The sequence below is a fragment of the Sus scrofa genome, chromosome 4, assembly GCF_054392235.1.
Source record: "Sus scrofa isolate SSC_HxYL_T2T_F1_AM1 chromosome 4, Sscrofa_HxYL_maternal_Yorkshire_Landrace_v2.0, whole genome shotgun sequence".
Taxonomy (NCBI): domain Eukaryota; kingdom Metazoa; phylum Chordata; class Mammalia; order Artiodactyla; family Suidae; genus Sus; species Sus scrofa.
The window spans coordinates 124,682,464-124,700,355 of record NC_139386.1 but is presented as its reverse complement, the minus strand read 5'-3'; the positions used below and the strand labels follow the sequence as shown (position 1 = coordinate 124,700,355).

The window sequence follows — 17,892 nt, the reverse complement described above, 5'->3', positions numbered from 1 at the left end:
GGGCACATACTTTCAAAGCGATGTCATAAGTCTAATAATGAAAGAAACCTATTCAAGGTCTTTGTGGCATAAAGGGAGAAATTCTTTCCTTTTCTAAAGGGCAACAGAAAGTTTAGTGGTAAAATGAGCCTCCTGAATGAGGAGTTGAAATGTAAGAGAGAATCAGATGAATTGAAGGTTTGCAGAGAAAGAACCATTCCAGGGAGAGATAAAAGGAAGAGCCAAGAAAAACATGTCATGGTCCATTTCATCAGAAGCTGCTGGATGCATCGCTAGAAAGGGCCAAGCATCTGAGTAAAGCATAAGGGTTTGAGGAGCTCTAACCACACACCTCTTAAAATCTCCCCTCTTTCCGTACCTCTCTCTCCCTCACTCCCTCATGCTAGCCTTCTACTCCATTGTATTTCCTCTACTCAGTTCTCTACCACCTCAGCTGGCATCTTCTCTGCCTGTAAATTACATCTGCTTGTCGGCAAATGTTGATCGCACACACACCTGGGCATTGCAATGCATGACCTACGTCCTCTCCAGGTTTAGAGAAATCAAAATTGGTCTGCAATAAATCATCTCTCTGAAAATCTCAGTAATAGTGCCAACTTCAATTCCGATTCCATATCTCTTGACTGTCTGAGTCTATCCACAGCATACCACGAAAGCAGAGAGAAGGTAGGAAATACTCTGTTCTTCCTGAAGGATGGGCTTTTTGTTCTTGCCTATCATTAATATGAAGCTCAAATGCTTTTTGGTGTCCTTACAAGTTGGTGACAACCTCGAAAGCCTGTAGGGGCCAGGAAAGTAAGATATATAAAGAGGTATAAGAAAAGCAAGGACACTAGCCTTATAAGGATTGACAACTGTCATTGAATTTCAGTGTGGGGAAAAGAGTAGGGGTGAGGAATCCAGAAAACTAGTGAGTACACACCACTATGAAACTGAAACTTTCTGTTAGCTTCAGCCAGTTGTCGCCAAATGGGAGATAGGAACTTCGTGCTTACACGTATTTGTGTGTGTGTGTGTGTGTGTGTGTGTGTGTGTGTGTGTGTTTAAGAAGATTCAGGAGTTCCCTCATGGCTCAGTGGGTTAAGGATCTGGCATTGTTACTGCCACGGCTCTGGTTACAGCTGTGATGTGGGTTCCATCCTTGTCCCAGAAATTTCCACGTAGCAGCCAATTAAAAAAAAAAAAAAGGAAGACTCAGATTTTGTGGTTCAAATTAAGTGTATCTGAGGCCAACATCAGCCATCAGGCTGCTAATTTAGAACCTCTGTCTTATCACTACATTTACTAAACGCTCAGTTCTAACTAGAGGAATCCCTGCTTTACTTGTTAATTCTGTTTTTCCAATAATTGATCAAATCTTCTGGGGTAGGAGCTGGTTTTAGAGGTCTTTTTATGCTCAGAGCATATGCTCAGAGCTCAATAGATGATTATTGTGGAATTCAGTTTGCACATGGATCCTTTTTTAAGGCAACAATTCTCTGATACATCACCACCTCAGTCTTGCCTGATTGGTTGTATTTTGTAGCTTGGAAAGGGATGTTTTTACAGGAACAGCAAAAACACAGTTTCTTCTGCTTATTAGTAAATTTCTTAGGCTTCCTCTCCCCCATCAAATTTTGACACAGTTAGTTTCGTTTAATAACACATTAAGATCTTTTCGGTTCAACTTCTATTTGTCCTTTGCAGATGATCAACCTTAGCCCATATTTTCTCTGAATTCCCCTTATTCATGTACAAAATGCAGTTGATAATAGTATCTACCTCACAGAGTTGTTTGTGAAGAGCTTATGTGATATTAATCAGGGAAAAAAAATGCTTGACACAATGCCTACAATTAGAGTCTAAGTGAGGTTGTTTTTATGAGCAATTGGATGGATTATAACCTACGAAAGGAAGGTCTGTTTGGAAAGAAATGGCATTAGGTGAATTAATAAATCCCTCTTCTCCATCGGAGGCACTCAGACCTGGGATTCATTCCCTTTGAATGCCTGGATTCAAGTGATATTTTAATACCTCAAACCTCTGCTGAAAGTACAACAAAGCCACACAACCACCCACCACAACAAAGCAGATCGTCGTTCTTGCAGGAGCCAAGGCCTTATCGTCTTTCGGTGTAGACAAAGCATCCTTCTTCATGTTGTAATTGTGCTTAGAACCCTGGCATTGCCAATTTTCCACTTCAGCCAAAAAGAAATACAGCGCAGAGCTCAATGAAATCTCAGAATGACACTTCCTCAGCCAGCCCTCTGACTACGTTCGGTGGCATTCCAAGATGACAGCATGGTCTCTTTTGGAGAAAGAAAGATGAGAGAGTTCTGTCTTCTTGGCTTCAAGTATGTCTTCACAGCCACCACACCTTTTCATATAATTCTTTTTAGAATATACTGTCAGAATGAAGCCAACAGAGAAAAGTTCCAACGAGTGGAATTGCCATAGCAACACCTTACCTTTCTCATCAAGTTGGGTCTTGTGTGGATCTTCCCGTTAAAGCTTGTTTTTCAGCTTGGTGAAAGCCACGGCTGTAATCTTCACTGTGAAAATCTCTTCGGCCCATCCAGAAGTTAAAAATAGAAGAGAATAATTTGAATTATTTCTCGAAACCTCCATCTGGAATTGCAGCTCCTCCACAAATGGAATTAACTCTCGGAGAACACTGGCACTTGGGACCACTTCAGTTCCCCCTATGGTTTCAAATTGGATTTGGTACTTGTCATTACGACTTATTATTTGTTGAGTGCTGACCAAGTACTCAGTTCCTCAATTCTGAGCAAAGCAAAGAGTACGGTACTCATCTCCTTCAAGGGGACAAGACACAGAAGCATGACATTGAACGAGAATCTGGACAAAGGCTGTGTGTGTGTGATTTAGTTGTTTTTGATAGCTAGTAAATTAGGCTGTGTTAGGTCTTCGCTAACGAGTAAAGCTTTATTTTTAAAAAGCTTTGCATGTTGAAAGTTTGCTTAGTAGTAAATTAAAAATCTTTAAAAATTAAATACGGAGTTGCCGTCGTGGCTCAGCATTTAACAAATCTGACTAGCATCCATGGGGACACAGGTTCGATCTCTGGCCTTGTTCAGTGGATTGGGGATCTGGCGTTGCCATGAGCTGTGGTGTAGGTCGCAGACATGGCTCAGATCCGGCGTAGCTGTGGCTGTGATGTAGGCCGGCAGCTGTAGCTCAAATTTGACACCTAGCCTGGGAACCTCCATATGCTGCAGGTGCAGCCCTAAAAAGCCAAAATAGATAAATGAATACATAATAAAAAATAAATAAATTCTAAGAACAGTAACAATATATATTAAATGGTTTTAAAAAACATTCCACAGTTGCACACTAGTCTTTGTTTGGAAGCCTCCTTTTTCACTTCAAATTCCTGATGAAAAGTAGAACTTCTGAAAACAGAAGGAATATGAATATTAGGGATACTTTTCCCAACTTTATCTCTAAGTAATTACCTTAAAAATCAGATGTATTCTTTCAATTTAAGTGAATCACGTATTTTTCACTTATCCCATTAAGTTGCTTGTTGTGCAAACATTTTACATGTTGTTAAAGTTATGCATGGTAATTAGTCACAAAAAACCATAAACCTATAACTAAATAATGCTGAAAATATGTTTTGCCATCTTTCCTAGCAATAGGATGTTATAAATTCATTGTCATTATCCAGCAGCATAAACTGGAACTTCAAATATTAATACAAGGACTAATGAAATACTTTATGATCATAGAATTGTAGTGTAGAATTTACAGAATTAATTTAAAAATGAGCCTGCAGATATGCAACATGACATTGGTTGGCATAGTTTTTAAAGTAAAAAGATTGAAAAACTACCTATCAATTAGTACATTAAAATATGTGTATAATTAAAGTTGACCGTTTTCAAAAACAGATATCTGTAGAATTCATTTATGGTTAGCAAGACTTTGGAGTAAGGGCTTTGGTTTTTTTTTTCATGCAAGTAAGCAGAACAATTATTAAATTTTAAATGTTCTTTCTCTGGCACTGAAAGAGACAAGAGTCATGCAACTGACATATTTTCACAGCCCTTGGTGATGATGCATGCAATTTTAATCATAGATATTAATTCTCTTCTTCAAGCCACTAGCCTACCCCTGTAACTACTCTATTACTTCACCCTGGTATTTATTTCACTGCCACAAGCAGTGATGCCCGGAAATTAAAAACTATAGATATTCATTATTTCCTGCTTTTGCCTCAGTGCATAAAATTTTCACCTGGACGTTGTTAAAAGGTAAAAATTTCATCACAGGCTTACCATCATGTAACCTCGACCTTGTGATGATTAAATGTTATGAGCGTTTGGGCATAAAGATATCAACCAGCAAGGACAAGCTACAGTAACTGGTGACAGGGAAGATGGCTGTGTAACTGTGACAGCTGTGAAATAACCTATGATCTTAAGGAAAAGTCAGCATTATACCCTATAACCCTAACTATCACTTTGAAAGCTAAGGTTCTGCAATGAAAAGACGAGAAATTCAATTGTTTTCCAATGACATATTGGGTGACAGTATTTTTGTCAGCAATTACTTTGTCACAAAATCGTTTCTCCTTTTTTTTCCCCCCTGTGGAGTTAGTGATGGAGATGCTGGATTTTCCCAAAATAACCTTTAATTATAGTTTTTGATCTTGACATTCTTGAAAAATGCCCTACTGGCTAGTCTTCTCTAAGTACCATCTGTAAGTTTTGATCATAAACTAACTAGTCCTAGAATCTGCCTGGCAAAAAGCATTACGAGTCATTTTGGAAAAAGTCAGGCAGAGTCAATTTTCACAGTCTTGAAACTTGAAATGATTTCTTCTAGCTTTCAGAAGAAAAAAAATTTTTTTTTCTGGCATGGAATTCTGTGTTAAAAATTTCAAACAAAAATAGAGGAGAGAGCTAGAATATAGCAAAAACAACAAAAAAAGATACAGGAGAAATTTGAATATACTAGAAACGGCATTTGTCAAGAAAATAAGACTTTTCAATTTTATTTTCACCTTGAGACCTAATTATTTATACCTAAAATATGATGATTTCATATTTCTGAAGCTCACATCTAAGAATGGAAGGAAAGTAGAGAAAATATATAATATTATGTCAGTTAGGATGAAGGAAGTTCTGCATAGCATCTTCACACAACCATTGGCCTTAATAAACAGCTAAAAGTTGGCCTCAACTAAGGGAAAAATAAAGGAAGGGTAGAGAACCCTCTCTGTGCTCCTCTTAAACAGGTCAGTGCCAGCTGATACTGACCATTGTATGGTGTTGTTAGAAATAACAGCACTGCACCTTCACCTGAACAGTGAAACACCTAACTCCTTAATCTCGGTGGCTAATTTGGATCTTTACCAAAAAGTACATCTTACAAAGATGTGGTGGTGTCTGTCCTAAGTGGTATTTTATTTATTCATCTGTTTGTTCATCTATGTATTTATTTATTTTTGGCCACACCCATGGCATGCAGAAGTTCCTGGGCCAGGAATTGAACTCAAACCACAGCAGTGACAACCCCAAGTCCTTAACCGCTAGGCCACCAGGAAACTCCCATAAGTGGTGTTTATAGGTATAGTGTTGCTTGTGGTTAATTGCTTCATTTGCCTTTATTGTTCATTCTGTTATCTAGATTTTTTGATATATAGAGTCTGACACAAAGTATTCTTTAAATAGCCAATCTTTCCCTCTGTGTTGATATTTTATAAAAACACATCTCCTGAAGAATCCCAAAGTTTTAGATGTGTGTATCCATAGAACAATCCATGTTTATACCTCCAAAGGGGCAAGAGTCTCGGCGGAGGATTTACCTGTCGTGTCCTGGAGTCATCAAATTAGCATAGTCTCGATAACTGTCCAGACTCGTATTTGCCAGAACATTGATGTCAATGTTGATTTTAAGTAAAGAAAGCTGTTTTAGGAGAAGTCGTTTATAGGTTACATTATCTTCTGTTCTCAGTTTCTTTCCTTCTTTTTTTTTTTTTTTTTTTTTTTTTTCTTTGTCTTTTTAGGGCCACACCCGTGGCACATGGAGGTTCCCAGGCTAGGGGTCCAATCAGAGCTATACCGCCAGCCTACACCACAGCCACAGCAACGTGGGATCCGAGCCCCGTCTGCAACCTCCACCACAGCTCACGGCAATGCCAGATCCTTAACCCAGTGAGCAAGGCCAGGGATTAAACCTGTGTCCCCATGGTTGCTAGTCAGATTCATTTCCAACGATGGCAACTCCTCTGATTTCAGTTTCGCAATGAATCCAATATATCTTTCCCGAAATGGACAGAGTGCTGTGATTATGGCTCCTTTTTCTAATGTGACTTTTTATTTCTGGTACGTTGTTTGCTAATTGAATGATATGGGAATATATATCTTTTTAAATTCATACTTATGCTCATTTTTTATATTTTGTTTTGTATTAACATATATCAGTGTAAAAAGTTTTGCTTAAAATTTAAATAATACTATGCTACACTAATGCTAATAATTATTGTGTGGGTGAGTGGTGGTCATTTGAGCGCCTCCATGTTTTTCATCGTCATCATCTTTATCATCACAAGTATTGTTTATTGAATTTTCTCTCGGAATGTATTCTCCATATACTATGTATTTTAAATCACAGAAGTTCCCTTGCAGCCCAGCAGGTTAAGGATCTGACATTGTCACTGCAGCGGCTCGGCTTGCTGCTGTGGGGCAGGTCCCATCTCTGGTCTGGGAATTTCCACATGCCACAGGCATGACAAAAAAATAAAAAAATCAATAAATAAAATAGGACTTCCTGTTGTGGCTCAGCAGTAACAAAACCGACTAATATCCATGAGGTTGTAGGTTTGATTCCTGGCCTCACTCCATGGGTTAAGGATCCAGTGTTGCCTGCCATGAGCTGGGGTGTAGATGCGGCTTGGACCCTGTGTGGCTGTGGCTGTGGCATAGGCTGCCAGCTGCAGCTCTGATTCAGCCCCCAGCCTGGGAACTTCCATATGCCACAGGTGTAGTCCTAAAAATAAATAAATAAATACATAAGCAAATAAATAAAATCACAAAAATAGAAATTTCAAAAAGATTATAACTGGCAAGAAGGAGAGTCTAGATTCAAATCTGGGTTTGTACTGTAAGATAGCCCCTAATAATTGTACATAATGTTTTAAAATTTAATACATTCCCCAATCTTCCTAAATAGCCTGTTTTCAAAATGGAACACATAACCTGTGTATTGTGTACCTGGTGTACCTGATATCTCCTGGCTTGTCTGTTTGCACTCAGAATCTCTGGATATAGTCTAGTTCTCAGACCATCTTCTCTCACAAAAAAATTTAAAAAACAGACACATTTTACTAATGATTACAGGTGCAGAAGGAGCTTATTCCACACAATGACGTAGTTTATCTGCTCTAGCCCCTTTTCCTCTTCTTACCTCTTTCCTATGACAACGAAAGTGTTTCCTCCTTATCTCTGGATAAGTGATACTCTACCCATGAGGGAATCTCTTTGGGGACTGAACTTTGGCAGCTGTCCCCAAGTCCCGAGCGGACTTATAAAACAGTTACTTCAGAACAAATTCAGTGTTCTTCCTGGAAGAAATTATGCTGCACATAATTTCCTCTGCCTCTCATGTGTAATTCACTTGGAATTATTCAAAAAGTAATAGCATTTTCGTTTCTGAAACTATGTATAGAACATTTTCCTCAAAAACCATGTATTTTTAAGCCATGGTTGCTAAGAAGTTTTGTCCACATATTCTATCAAAGACTCGCCATGTGCACAGCTTTCCCATTGTGGGTTGGTGAGGAAAGCAGGATGATCACAGCATCAAAGAGGCAGGGTTCCTCCAGGGTCAGCTGAGCACTGACAGTGGCCACTGGCTGAAGGACTCCAGACTGTATCACACGGTTGCAAGAGAATAAGAAAGAAGTTGAGTTTCCAGGTGGTCTAGCAGTTAAGGATTCGGTGTTGTCACTCTTGTGGCTGAGATTCCATCGCTGGCCTGGGAACTTATGGATGCTGCAGGCATGGCCAAAACAAAAAAATATCAGACGAAAAAAGAGGAAGAAGTTGATCATTCCCCATTTTTACCCCTTCAGTTTTGGGGTAGAAGTATGATGAAAAACTTGAGAAGCAATCTTTTCAAATGATTCCACAGTCTCAAGAGTAAGGTGTCCAGAGGGCCTGGGGTAAGACTAAGGAGTATGACAGGAGGAAAAAAAAAACCTTGAAATTTGAGTCCATGTCTGGTTGGCTTTGAAGCTCTTCTCGATTAATACATCAGGAAATAGACAGGGAAAGGGAAAATGGCCCAATTAGTATAGGATTAATTCCAATTTAAGCTGGAGGGGAAAGAGAAGAAAGCTGAAAGCATCTCATTTCTCAAAAAGGCCTTGAATAGTCCTGTCACATATCCTCACTTTTGGCCAGACAGGGAATTGAAGACGTCTTTCGTTTTCCACTGTTGTGAATGTCTTAAGGTTGCCTAACCAGAGGGTCAAAGAACATAACAAAATCATACCTGTGAGCAGAGTCTGAAAAGTTTGCCTTGGGTTTGGGAAAGCAGCACGGTCTTGTCATGGAAAACTCATTATGATTAGAGTTAAACGTTGCTCATGTCACCGTATCAGAGACGAGACACTCAATAAAAACCTATACATTGCAAAACAGAGAAGCATATCTCATTTTGCTTCTGTGGTTTCAATCATCGTAGAGAAATGCTTTGGATTATTTCTGCCAGTTTTCCTGTGACTCCCATTCGCTGTAATTGCCCAGTAATTACTTTTTTTCCTTACGTATTAATTCTCCCGCTTCTCTGCTGGTTTCACCTTCTCTACCTACAAATATCATCTGGAGACTTTGTCTTCAGTCACCCTACTCTATCAAGCTACTTTTCTGCCTCCTCATTCTGGTCGCTCTCCTTCTTATCACTTCACTGGTCAAAAAAATATTCACTCTTTCCACTTCTTCAGAACTCCTTCATCCATTTGCAACCTTGTGACTATGTAGTGAAGGCTTTCTTTCCTCTTTTGAAGGGTAGGTAGCACTACTTGCTATTCACCGGGTCCACTGGCTTTTAAGAACAAAGCAGCTTTATCAAGATAATTTATAAGCGTTAAAACTCTCCAATTGCAAGTATACAGTTTGATGCATTTAAAGAAATGTATACAGTTGCATAATCCCAACCACAATCACAAACATGGAACTGTTCTCGGCATCTCAGAAAGTTGCCTTGTGCTTCTCTGCATGAGCAATTCATTTTTTTTATTTCTAAGTATCAAAATTCTTAAGGCTACTTTGAACAAGGGGTAAGGGTAACCCTTAAAATTGAATAGTCCGCAAGATTCACCTGGCATGCTTAGTAAAATTGCAGCGCCCTGAACCTCATTCCCAGAAATTCTGATGCATTACAAACTTTCAGAAGTGAGAATCTGATCAGGCACATCACTGATTAAAAGGCTGCAGCGTTTCTCTACCGCCTGTAGAAAATCTACGAATTCTATAGCGTGGCCTAAAAAATGGGTGCTGCTTTTATTCTGAGTTTCATCACTCTGAGTTTTCTATCTCCCCTACTCCTAACTAAGCTCCTGAATCATCAGTCTATTTCATATATCCTCAGCTTTGTTAGTTATTCCCTCTACCCAGAATGTTCTTCCCCACTCCATAAGCCCAAAATGTACTCCGGCATTTCCCAGCCCTCTGCAGTGCATCATTTTAATCTGTGGGGTGCCAGGATGTAGCCATCTACCCACCTCCGGGACCACCAGCCAGAGACAGAATGGATCACATGCTACTTAGAGCCACCATTGTTTATTATCAATACTTTATTTCCTCTTATTTCACAAAAAAACAATCTGAAGTAGAATTTTAGGTTCAGTTCCCTTCTCTTAGCTCTTTAAACCAACCAGATTCATGAACTACCTTGAAGTCTTTCCTGCTAAACGCTTCTTCAGAGCAAATTCGATGGATTCTTCAGCTCTTATTTTATTTTATTTTATTTTATTTTATTTTATTTTATTTTATTTTATTTTTGGCCACAGCATGCAGTAGGCCAATGTGGGAATCTCAGTTCCCAGACCAGAGATGGAACCCAGGCCACAGCAGGTAAAAGCACTGTATCGTAGCCACTGGACTACTAGGGAACTCCCTCAGGTCTCATTTTAAATGTCACTTCTTTTGTGAGACCTTTCCTGACCCTCTAATCTAAATGAGTCACACGGTGGGGGTTGCCATTGCTGGGCAGTGTAAATATTTTAAATTAGTTAAAATAGCTTAATCAGTGGGACAGCTGCATGAGGTCGGCCTGATTATTATCCCCATCTTACAGATGAGCAGTGTAAAGTTCCCAGGGTCACTGCACAGCTGTTACGTGGCTGTGACAGGAGGTAGATCTAAGCAGTGTCACTCTGACTATTAGAATTGTCCTCTGTGTGGTTTGGTTCTCAGTCACCATTTTAGTAAAAACAAATGTATGCACATACATTCATTTCCCTCCACTTTCGTATCTATGACAGTCATGACCAGATTTTCATTAAAAAAAAAAAAAAAATGTCAGTTTGATAGAGTTCCCGTCGTGGCGCAGTGGTTAACGAATCTGACTAGGAACCATGAGGTTGCGGGTTTGATCCCTGCCCTTGCTCAGTGGGTTAAGGATCCGGCATTGCCGTGAGCTGTGGTGTAGGTTGCAGACATGGCTCGGATCCCTCTTTCTGTGGCTGTGGCGTAGGCCGGTGGCTACAGCTCCAATTAGACCCCTAGCCTGGGAACTTCCATATGCCGCGGGAGTGGCCCAAGAAATGGCAAAAAGACAAAAAAAAAACAAAAAACATCAGTTTGATTAGGACCCATTGGTTTATGGGTGGCTGGGTCACTTTGCTGTACAGTAGAAAATTGACAGAATACCGTAAACCAACTATAATGGAAAAAATAAAAATTATTTTAAAAAAAGAGAATTAAAAAAAGGAGTTCCCACCATGGCTCAGCAGTAACAAACTCGACTATTATCCATGAGGATGCAGGTTCAATCCCTGGCCTCAATCAGTGGATTAAGGATTCCATGTTGCCGTGAGCTGTGGTGTAGACTGGCGGCTACAGCTCTGATTGGACCCCTAGCCTGGGAACCTCCATATGCCGCAGGTGCGGCCCTAAAAAGACAAAAATACAAAAAAAGGGGGTGGGGGCTTTAAAAATGTAATGATATTAATGTCACTGTAAGCCAAACTAAAATAATCATCGCTAGAATATTTACCTGATAACTTAGGACTGTACTAGATTCAGACACTTGAAGCATTTTCACTGTATAAAACCAGTATATCCATTTTGTTTAAATAACTACAATAGTTATCTAATTCTTTAAAGAAAATCCTTAACAATTCATTAATTTAATTTTGTTAATTTAATTTCACTGACTGTAGAACAGAGCTTGAGCAATAATTAGATAAAGCTGTACAAAACGGCATTTTGGCCTTCTCTATTAAAAAAAAAAATTAGTTCCAAATCCAATAATGCCTCCAGCCTATTTGAATTCTATGTTGTCTCAATGAATATATAATCCATTCAATGTACAAAATATGTTTCTAGAGAAAACAGTAACTTTTATTTGCCTGATGTGGCAACTGCCTGAATTATCTGAGACCTTGAGATAGGCCAGATGACTTGGCACCTTTTAGAAGACACCAAAAGATAGTTGATTGACTGTCAATAAATGTTAAAAAAAAAAATATGTTAATGCACTTTATTTTTTAATAGTAGCTCCCACCCTTTTCCCCCCTTCATTTGGCCATGGAGGGAACTGTAATAACTCTGTGAAAATGAAAGTCTTACCAATGGTGAGAAGTCCTATCTTTACTATCCATCAGGGACTAGTTTTTATATTGCTTCGATAACTCTAAACCTTTAAACTGCTCTTTCTAGGGCAAATTCTGCCCTCCTAAACTTAATTGGGCAGAATCCTATGTTGACTCAGAGGGAATAAAATGCTCTCAGAGTAAACCGCTCACCCATTAATTTTTCCAAGGCATCAAGGTATCATTTAGTACCTGGAAGGAGGTAATTTACCACATGGTACTCGGTAGGAGCTACTGACGGAGCGGTTTATTCCTAGGGAGAATGCAACTCACCCTGGGTCACTATAGAAACAGCCTCCTATTATAATCAGGATTATTATCCTCCGTTTACTCCCTTTTTCTGCTTGAGTCTCTCAGTAACAGCTGGGGGCCTCATTTATAAACAACCTGTGCTCTAAAATGCCCATGATGCTCACAGTATGAAAACATAGAAACACGGTCTATCCTTGGGCATGTTATTATTTTATTATTATTTTATACGTATTCAGGGCATTTTCTCTAGGGAGCGGAAGGCATTTCACAAACTTTAAATAACCAGTGGCTATAAATGGATGCCACTGTATGTAAGTTACAGTTACTTTAGTAATAAAAACAATATAAGGGTGAAGAATTGGTATCGTTTATTTATAGTTTTAACACAGGAGAAGGAAAAGACATTTCAGCATTTCAGTAATCATAGGAAATATTAGTGTGAATCTCTTTTCCTCATTTTATTTTTTATTATGAAATTAACTGCAAGTTCAAGACGTATTGCTTTGAGTACAACAGTCTGTTTGGAATGACTACTTAATAAATGTTATTGAAGGGTCCCCGGAATTATATTTTAATTGTATATAATTGTGTCAAGTGCGTTTAACCTAGATTCTACAGCCTAGTTATTTCTAGGTTTCCAGGCTTAAGAAAACAAGCTTTTCTTGGCTATTATGCTAGATTTGCTAGAAGCCTTGTCTTACTAGTAGAAACCCATACCCACCCATTGTACCCATAGATAGCTTCAAAATTCATAAGGGGCTTTCATTCCTCGGGTTGCATCTTTCCTTAATGCCTTGCCCGTGGTGAATTTTCCATTTCCACTAACCTTGGTTCTTAGCCTGCGTGAATTATTTTCATCCAGCTTAGGCTTCACCCATCACTGCAGACGGCTCCCAAGTTTTCATTCCCTCCCTCCCATCTCTCAGCAGTATAACCAAAGAACACTCCTGATCTTACAAAAGTCTGGACATGCTCAATATAAATTGAAATGGCAGCACAGCAAAGTTCTGGAGGAGTTTAAAATCCAAATCAGCTGTAAGGGTCCCTCCAATGTAAATTTCTGGCCAAGCACGCCCCTCCCCCCCCCAACCCTAGTTATCAGGTGCTCAAGTACTGTTATTTTCGCAAGTAATTCTTTCCGTCAAAGGGCTTTTCTTATCTTCCCTTTTTAGCCAACTTGCATCCACCAAAATTTCTGTTTATTTCCGAAATAGAACAATTTAATTCTTACGGGTGTAAGTAAGCTCTCTTCGGCCCAAGGAAATATACTATTTTTCAGCCAATGTATACATTAAGGTACAAGTTTTTTCCCTTACCTCATCCCAATCTAAGAAAAATTCACATTTTGAACAGAATTCAGCTTTTTCTGTAGGAGGGTCCCAGGTGTCGTGGAGTGGTCGTGGTGTATGCCTTTCTGGCTGAGTATTAATATACCCCTTTCACTCTCAAAAGTCTTCCAGTTTTGATGATTGTGTTTTTCCCACCCACCTGGAAAATATTTTCTTATAATCTGCTAAAAGTTTTAAAACTCATATATATTTTACACATACGTGTGTATGGGGTAAGAAATTTAAGTGATTCTATGGTGGAAAAGGTGCATAGCACCATAAATTTAGCCAGTCCTATAATGTAAAATGTTCCTTTGATTATATATTACTTGGTATTCCTTGCCTCTGAAACCCTTTACCCCCCACCCCAAGAGTTCTTCTTCCAAGTGATGTTTAGGTGTTTGCAGTATCTTCGGAGAGGTGAAGAGATCCCTGGATGGCATGTTTGCAGGCTTCTTTTAGTCCCACACAGGTGTCCCTCTCTACCCGTGCACTGCTCACCAGCCACCGTGTGTGTGTGTGTGTGTGTGTGTGTATATGTGTGTGTGTGTGTGTGTGTGTGTGTGTGTGATTGCTGCCTGGAGTAATCGAAAGCTGTGGCTTCTCTCAGTGGTGCTCACCCGCTGGCTTGGCCTAATCACAGCTCATCCCAGGAACTCTGTGGTCGGGCTGTGCCTAATTCAGCCCCTGCCTCAGTCGATTGCCCTGTGGTCTCCCTGCTCTGGAAAGCCCTCCAGATTCTCTCCTACTTCTGGGTTCCTTCTATACACAAAGGAAACCAGGGCACCTCAGATTCCTCAATGAGGAAACAAGTCAAGATTCCCATTCTCCCTCCCTTACCAAGTTATCACCCCCTTTTTGTCCCTTTTGGTTCTCTTCCTCTCAAGCCCCCCCCCCACACACACACACGTGCACTCTGGGACTTAGCAATCACACACCTGGCCACTCCCTTCTCCTGTCACCCTCTCCTTTTGCCATAGAATAGAAAGCCCCTGGTCTTGCTGTCCAAGGAAGCATTGGTATCTTCCATACATACCGAGAGAAACCTAGGCTTAAACTGTGATGAGTGGAAGAAAATTAAAGAAATTTGGAGGATACTCCCTCAGGGCAGTAGCCTTGCTTGGAAGAAAATGGACTTCTATTTATTTATTTATTTACTTAATGATTTTTGTTATTCTTTTTTCCATTATAGCTGGTTTATAGCGTTCTGTCAGTTTTCTGAAGTATAGCATGGTGACCCAGTGTACATCCTTTTTTCTCACATTATCACGGACTTCTTATATCATCTACTTTGAGTGAATTCCTTCTCTCCGCATTTCTACACTAGCAGTTCTAGTTTCTCCACCCTCTACCACACCCCCTCTCACCTCCATGTTCCCTGCAGGCAGATGGGCCTTTGGAAAAATAATAGTCTGTATATTGAAGTCAGGTTATTAATCAGATAATCCTAGTCTCAAATTCTTAGAGAGGAGCCGAATTTGCCATTCTAAATTATGTCTCTTTGGCATATTAATTATTTTGAGCTGGTTACTTTCTAGGAAACAGCATTCCCGGAGAAAACTCTGAAAATCAAGTGAGAGTTGCCCTTTTGTAGGAAATATTTACCTGTGTAAGGGAAATCTCCATTCTTGAGGATGTCTCCTTGGGGGTGGGGGGTGGGGGAGATGACAAAACGTCTAGACAGTCTTATCAGTGGAGAAGGCAAGAACTTAAATCTGCATCACAACCTTACCCTTGCTGACTGTGCTTGTCCTGGTAACCCCATAACTGACCCTCTCCCCTCACCATCCTCTTTTGTCTTAGCTAAGAATGATACTTAAGATAAGGGCTTCTGCCATTTGGGTGAGTTATTCGGGGTTTCTGGCTCTCTCCTGTGTAGGCATACATGCTGTTAAACTTTTGTTTGATTTTCTCCTGTTAATCTTTATCATGTCAATTTCATTCTTAGACCAGCCAGAAGAACTTAGAAGCATAGAGAAAAATTTCTTCCTCCCTGATATTCTCATCCATTTTTCTCCTAGACTTAAGGTAATAAAAGACCACAAGATCCTGGCCGGAATTGCCATCAAAATTTGGGAAACATTTGTGAGCAGACTGCCTTCTAGACCCGGCAACCACTCACAAAATTTTCCATCATTAAGAACAGTACCAGATCCTAAAACCACGGCAGTGATGACTTCTGGTTGCCCAGAGAAAGAGCGAAAACATTAATAATAAGTTGTGTTTTTTGCTAGGTCAACCATGATATGAAAGTGTCCTGATTGTATCTATAGTACTTATTCTTCTTTAACTATAGAATTATTATTGTTATTATTATAGAAATTCGTTGTGCAGTTTTATATCAAATCTTTACATAGCCACCACTATTTTTTTTTTTTGCTATAAAACTGTATTCAGAAAGCATTCTTCAGTTGATGAGAACAAATTCTCATACATCTTCTGATGCTTCTTATGACGCTCCCACAGGCAAGCGCCAAAAAAAAAAGAATGTCTGCTCCATGCAAAGTTTTCTGGCACATCCTGGCAGTGCAGGAAGTAGGATGGATGGGATCCTTCTGCAGCAGATGATGCACAATAACTATAAGCAAATGGTAGCATGTTTCAGAGGACACACATTCAGAAAATATTTGAAAGAAGCCGTAGGGAAAGGAGGGACTGCTAAACAAAGTTTTAGGATAAAACATCTAGAAGGCAAACCTGCCATACAGGATGGTAATAGACATGCAGGAAAACTGTAAGAAATTGGACCTTTTTGGTTTTTTAAAAATACAAGAAGAGGGAGTATAGAAGAGCAGTAACCTGGATGACAGATTCTGATGCCAGTTTGGTTGACTCTACCCATAAATGGAAAAAGAAAAAAAAAGAGATTGAGGCAAATAAATTATTAATTAAAGAAGATATGTTGTAGTATGTAGCATGTTGAAGGAAATGTTAAAATTCAGAAATCCACAAGAAGACCTTGTTGGGGCCCAGATCAGGCCACCTGAAAATGGAATTATTTTAAATTAAAGTTACTTAAGAAACAGCCAAAGCAAGAGGGACATGCTGACCCTCCTGAAGGCAGAAAATGAATCTCTCATATTAAAGGTGCATGCACTCCCTGAATCTGGAGGTAGAAGGATGCCCTTAGCACCAAGGATAGGGAATCGGGGCCCAGAAGCCTGAATGAACAAACCTTGTTACTATCGCTGAAGGCAAGTTCATGGCTGATGCACAGTAAGGCCAAACAGAAATGCTGGAGTCTGGAGCAGAGGAAGGGTTATTGCAAGGTTTCATTACTTAGCTTTACGAGGCTCAGCCCAAATTCTGTCTAAATTTTTCACTAATTGGACACCCCAAAATTTAAGTCTCTTTGTCCTGTCAGTGCCTCGCAAATTTATTGCTTCTTTTTCTTTAGACAAAGTATTATAAAATCTGCCTGCTTTGGCCACTCCTAAAGTCCCCTTTCTATGGGACCTCCATGCATATGCATTAAAATTTGTTTCTTTTTCTCCTGTTAATCTGTCTTGTGTTAGTTTTATTATTGGTCCAGCCACAGGAACTCAAGAAGGCTAGAAAGGGAAATTTTCCCCTCCCCAACAACCCTTTGCATGTATTCAGTTTCTTTCAAGTTTATTCCAAACCCTATAACCTTCATTAAATTAATGTTCTGTTTGTCTTTTGCTATCACGGTTCCTAATACAAGAATGAACCTACATTGGGTCCGTCAGCCGTGCATACTTATTTAATTAAAGTAGGAGAATATGAAATAAATTTTAAATTATAACCATGGAGGCTACCTAGTTAATTATTTATTTATTTTTGGTCTGTGGCTGCCCACTGCAGTCGAACGCAACTCCTTATTAATATGAATAAAACATACTGAAGCTGGTTATGCCTTTCTTTTATCATCCATTCATTCATTTATTCAAAACCACATGCCTTTCTCATTTAGAGAATATAGAAAATGGTACCTTTTCACTTGTAGTGTTCCTAAGGGCACCCCAATTGTGAGATTCAGACATGCAAAGGGAACTTTTTTTTTTTTCCCCTCAGAATCCAAGATTAAGCTCTATGTTGAATGTATCTTCATTCCTTCATCAGGTCAAATACCCACCCTAGGTCAGACCTCACACCAGGAGTGGCGGTATAATGACAAGCAAGGGGACATCAGAGGGCTTGGTCAGAGACAGGGATGACTTCTCAAATGTGGAGACAGCTAAGCTCACCAACTACAGAAAAGTATATTATTAAATAGTCAATTTCAAGCACATTATGGGGTAGTATTAGAAACATTTTGAAAGATGAAGCTGGGGCCATTCAAAGGGGGAGCATGATTTACATTCAGAGCTTAAAAGTTGACCCTTCGTTCATCTGATTCCAAAAGGCTCTTCAAAGTTTGGGGCAAGAAGGATAAATGATCAGAGGTGCACTGCCTGCAGGAAAGCAGTTTAATCAAGTGATGGGACGAAAGACCCGACGAAGGGGTGAGCGAGTCACGGGAGT

The 17,892-nt window shown here is 39.6% G+C and overlaps 1 protein-coding gene and 1 long non-coding RNA gene across 8 annotated transcripts in view; one reads left to right on the top strand and one right to left on the bottom strand.

The window, feature by feature from the left end:
* Positions 1 to 17,892, top strand: part of LOC102158069 (uncharacterized) — a 532,572-nt gene that overhangs the window by 394,301 nt on the left and 120,379 nt on the right. The window lies entirely within an intron of this gene.
* Positions 1 to 17,892, bottom strand: part of LOC110260439 (uncharacterized) — a 71,899-nt gene that overhangs the window by 21,605 nt on the left and 32,402 nt on the right. For 3 of the 7 annotated variants that reach the window (XR_014844681.1, XR_014844677.1, XR_014844679.1), the window contains one exon: positions 2,448 to 2,543. The exons of 2 other annotated variants lie outside the window; for them this stretch is intronic. This is a non-coding gene — a long non-coding RNA (uncharacterized LOC110260439). Of the gene's footprint in view, positions 1 to 2,447; positions 2,544 to 8,502; positions 8,634 to 17,892 lie in introns of all 7 variants that reach the window. 2 more of the 7 variants (XR_014844676.1, XR_014844678.1) reach the window with 1 other exon arrangement.